General features: G+C 37.4%; 2 long non-coding RNA genes across 5 annotated transcripts in view; one reads left to right on the plus strand and one right to left on the minus strand.

Annotated features, from left to right (window-relative positions):
* Nucleotides 1–2,706, plus strand: part of LOC125616515 — a 16,652-nt gene extending 13,946 nt beyond the window's left edge. Inside the window, exon 3 of the long non-coding RNA XR_007347148.1 lies at nt 1,457–2,706. This is a non-coding gene — a long non-coding RNA (uncharacterized LOC125616515). The remainder of the gene's footprint in view (nt 1–1,456) is intronic.
* The window catches only part of LOC107153440, a 158,321-nt gene that overhangs the window by 139,451 nt on the left and 13,780 nt on the right, over nt 1–5,090 (minus strand). For 3 of the 4 annotated variants that reach the window (XR_007347107.1, XR_007347127.1, XR_007347141.1), the window contains exon 2: nt 220–299. The exons of the other annotated variant lie outside the window; for it this stretch is intronic. This is a non-coding gene — a long non-coding RNA (uncharacterized LOC107153440). The remainder of the gene's footprint in view (nt 1–219; nt 300–5,090) is intronic. 4 annotated transcript variants of the gene reach the window in all.

A 5,090-nucleotide genomic window follows, 5' to 3' on the forward strand; every position in this document is an offset into this window, starting at 1 on the left:
AAAAAAAAAAAAAAAAAAAAGATGAGTTGGACCAGAGGACTCAGATCTGTAATACTTGACAGCCTTCCATGCCTTCATTGTTTTTTAAAAAAAAAAAAAAAAAACAAGAAGGACCATGATACACCTCAGTGGATGTGTCTATGAGACTGGAAAACATTATTCACTGAAAGAATTGATTTCCTTCTTTCCCTCTTCCTTGCTTCCTTCCTTCCTACTTACCTTTATTGAGCTCTGGGGAGACCAGGAAGAGTAAAATGATGTCTGGAAAGCAATATCTCATCTTCTGAAGGAGACTGAGTCTGTATAAAAAAGATGACAGGAAGGAAGCCAACACATAGGGATCACACCCAAAGCAGGAGGGCTTGACTTCAGAAGTAATCTCAGAGAAGGAGTACAGGAAAGAACCAGAATCTACCTAGCCTCCTTCCCCAAAGTGGAAGGTGGTCCTGAGGGGCCAGAAACCTGTGAAAGGGGAGCTCCTCAGGCCCATGAGGGTATGTTTGAAAGTGGCAAGTTATGTAGGTCTAGAATCTTAGTTGAGGCATCCTCCTGAGCCCTGATAGTGTCAACATATAAATAATCAACTGAAACATTTAAATGCGGGTGGCTTTATAAAAAGTTATAAAAAATTGAAAATGACATATACTGTTACAAATTGAATCTCTATTAGATGCTCATATGGTAGTGGCTAGCTACCATCCTTATAATAGCATTTGCTGGTACAAAAGGGAAAACAAAGCCCAAACTGTTATTTTATAGTCAAGTAGCATAAGAGGAGTACTCAGCATCAATTGCAAAAAACAAACAAACAAACAAACAAAACTCCTGAGAATGTAAAAAGGGGAGAAAAAAGTGGGCAGGGTGATGAAGATAAGGTGAGGTGTATGTAACTAATATCTACTTCGAGTCAGTATACTATGCCACGGATATTTTTTTCCATTACATATTTTCTTCACAAATATTATCCTTAGAGAAAGATGGTAAAATCAACAATGTGGATAAATAGAATTGAGCCCCATTGAATGAGCATATTGTAGCCCTCTGAGGTCTCTCTCCCCCGTCGTCTATCTTTACTTCCTTCACACAAACAAAAACCTCTCTCTTTCTCCTTTGCTTCTGTCCCTTAATAGATGGATATACAAATAGATGGTAGATTAGATGGATAGTCAGATAGATGCATGCATTGCCTAGTAAGAGTTTATAGCCTCATACCTGTATATCACTCTTTGGTCACTATTAAAAAGCAAATTCTTCTAAAAATGGCATTATTTCATCAGACATAGATACTCTCTTGAACCAAGGGTGCTGATGGGGTACCCCTGTAATTCAAAACTTGAATGAGGGGTATTGAGGAAATGAAGTGAGAATCTATATAAATTGAGGAGCATGAGTTTGCCACATAGGAGGACTGTTTCTTCCTTCCAAAGTCTTACTTTTTGTTCCTTTTCCCTCCTAGGAAAAGAAAAGAATCATATTTTTGAAGCCATGGAAATTCTCCAAGGAAGCATTCCAGGTTTGGGAGGATAAGCACAAAATTCTAATGCATCTTTGTTCTTTTCTACAACACATTATTATGCCATCTGTTGTACTACCCCCTTTGGGACACATGGTAGGTTCTTTAAAATGATGATACCACAATGAGCTGAAATACATTCTGCTGTTACGTATACCTAATTAGGAAAAATTTTAAAAATGATGATCGTTTCCCTTTCTCCTCCTTTTAGGAAAAAAAATGGGGCTTAGTTTCTTTTCCATTTAATTCAACTTCATTATATTCTACTCAACAAATATTTGGTGTCTTCTAAATACTCTATGCTATGCTAGGTTCGGCTATCTGAGGTTGCAACCACTGGATTATGGAATTGATGGACACATCATGATTCAGAGACTCCACTGAGGCCAATTATATTTGGAGGGTTGCTTGTAGTTGTGTCTCATATGCCCCTTACGTTTAACTCAAGGTCCAGGGAGGATGTGTGTCAGCCTTCCTCCTTATGGGCATTATAGGGTCCTACACATGTTCAAAATGCTGTTTTTATTTTAGCACAATTATGGATTTGGGTGAAACAGCAATATTGCTCCCTTTAGAGCCCAGATTAACCCAATTTGTGAGGCTATGACTAAGTTTATCTGATATCAACGATTTGGCAATGGGGACATTAAAATTCAGGCACACATTTTTCCTGTAAGTATGAGGTGTGGCTAAAGCAATAAATCTGATTTATTTCCAAATAATTCAAACATGACTAGTACTTTGACAAATTTGCCCATGATTACAAAATTACCACCTTAAGGAAAGTTTTTACCATTAAGGCACACTTTCCACAAATATTTTAGACTCTTGGTTTTGATTCAGACTTGACTATATATCTCTCATTTTGTAATGATTTAAAACAATTTGATTAGGAGACACAAGAAAGACACATTATCTCTGGCAGCCCAAAACTTTCAAAAACATTAAAAATGTGTATTTTCTAATTCAACCTTCAGAGAAGTAGAGAGGTGCATGAGCAGCAGGTGGGCTTGGTTCTCATGCAAGAAGATCACAAGCTTCTCTTATATTGCTTGAGGTTCCTAACCTTTAGCTCTTGAGAGCATGTTTTTCCAGGAAAGGAACACACCACTGATACCCTATCTCCAGAGCAACACATCTCTTCTCATTAGGAGAAAACTGCCTTATTAATTCAAAGATTTTAACTCCTATGTCTGACACTTGATGAGCCTGTGCCATGTTTAGGTAAATAATTTCCATGAACTATCTCACATGAGATGGTTAATATTACTAGGTCTACTTTAAATTTGAGGAAAACAAGGTTTAGAAAATCATGGGAATCACACTGTTAGTAAAAGGCAAGGCAAGAGTTTAACTCAGACCTAGAGCCACATATTTAACTGTTGTGCTGGGCTTCCATGGATAGGATAAACTTTTTCCAACCAGAATAGCTAGACCATTACAACACCCTGAACAAGCACTCTTTCTTCTTGTGTTCTAGACTGGTGCCTTTTGATTAAGCAGAATGTAATTCACTTATCCCCCTACACACATGCTTTTCACGTAGAAAGTCCTCATCAGTGTATACAGAAATAGAGATTTACTGGCAGCCACATCTTTGCAAAAAAAAAAAAAAGTTATATATCCACCACATAGGAGTAATCTTAAATGTGGATTATAAGGCAATTACCAATTTCTTGCAATTCATAGAACTGTGGTAAATCTATTTTCCCTTCTCAGAAAATTTTTCATATGGAGGTTGGAAAAAAAATTGTATGAAGCCCATTCTTTGGTTGGATATTTCTCTTTTTATGGTGTCCCTCATTTAAAATGGAAATATTGATGGAATAGTAACATAGTGAGTCATGAGCAACTTTGTGTATGTAGTTTTCTTATAACCCTCAGTTACTATAAGCCAAGAATCATTTGGGGTGCCTGGATACACAATTGGGCCTCTACAAAAACTGTAACAAAAAAAAATCCAATATGCATATAATATTTGTCTCAGAGCCAGTAAACAAGAGCACAGTCTAATAAACAGGCAAGGGGTGATGATATATCTTTTGTTTTAGAAGACAACTAGATGTTTGTATTTTCTAACATAGCAGTCACTTTCCTAATGTGATTTTTATATCTAAGTTAATTCCAAAAGTTATACGTGGTCACTGGGCATTTGTGAAAGCATCATTCTCAGATTCCATTGCTAATGATTATTTTGCTTCTAATAAAATACCTCAGAATATTTTCTAAACTTTGTGAATAAAAGGATAGATCTGGAATTCTTCTTCTGAGAATATGGAGTAGATAGGCTTTTCCCTATTCCTTCCCCTGAGTGCAACTAGTAAACATGAACCATACACACACACACACACACACACACACACACACACACACAAAGATTCTGAAAGGTAGAGAAAAGACTGGCTGTCAAAATCAGAACTCCAGGAGCAGCACAGAAGGGATTATCCTGAATTTACTTTTTGGTTCACATATGCTAGGCTGAAAGCTAAAAAAAAGTCAATAATCAGGAAATGCTAATGAGTGTAGGAAAAAAAAACCCAGTTTCCCCCAAAGTTTGCTCTTTCTAGCCAGAAGAGAAGGAAAAGAAACCTATAGAGAAAGAAAAACTTTTATATAATGTCTGCTATATTCCATATCAAACATCAGAGGGAGAAAAAAAAAACAGTGGCACCATCCTATCCATGTTCATAAAGGCCAAGGGGGAACCCAAACTTTCCCCTCCTGAGGCTGTAACAAGGCATCCCAACATCTCCCCTAGGATGTTGTCAGGGAAGGCTAAATAGGGAGCTGGTACTTTCATCCCTGCCACCAGGTAATGGGCTCCAAAGCCCATATACTATCTATAGTCCAGGTTCATGGGAACCTGGACTGCCACCTTCACTGTAGTAATGAGGTGCTACTCTAGCCATTAAGGCACATCAGAGGAGCTACAGTGCAGAGACAAGTCTTTCACCATCGTCCAGTGCTAACAAGGCCACCAACACGCAGTGTTAGTAGAGACCTCCTGAGCAGCAAGCTCCATCTCATCTGGCAGTTATGAGGAGCCCCAGTGCCAAGAAAGGGTAAGTGAGAAACCTGGACTTTTATTTCCACCTGAAAGTAATGAACTGGGATTTCCCTGCTGGAGGAATATCAGAAAAAGACAGCAAAAGCAGGTTCATATAAGATCCAGAATAGTCTCATAATTCTGAAAAAGACTTGGTTTCAATAAAAAGAAAAAAAAAAAAAACAATCATTATGTCAATAACCAAGAAGGTCTCAAAAGAATTAAGGGAGACAATCAATAGCTCCCACCACAAAAGAGAAGATTTTTAAACAACTGTGATAAAATTCTCCCATGATAAATTAAGAATATGTTCCAAATAAATGAAAAACTAGAAAGCTTCAGTAAAGAAATAGAAAGTCTCAGCAAAGAAATAAATAACCAAATATGAAATGATTGAACATTATAACTGAAATGAGCTTAGCATATGAGCTGAAAAAGCACAGAAGGGGATGGGGGAAAGAACCAGTGAACAGCAAGACAGAAAAATAGAAATCACCCAGCACAAGCAACCAAGAGGGAAGAAAACTGAAA

Source organism: Marmota marmota, unplaced genomic scaffold (assembly GCF_001458135.2).
Source record: "Marmota marmota marmota unplaced genomic scaffold, marMar, whole genome shotgun sequence".
NCBI classification, from domain to species: Eukaryota; Metazoa; Chordata; class Mammalia; order Rodentia; family Sciuridae; genus Marmota; species Marmota marmota.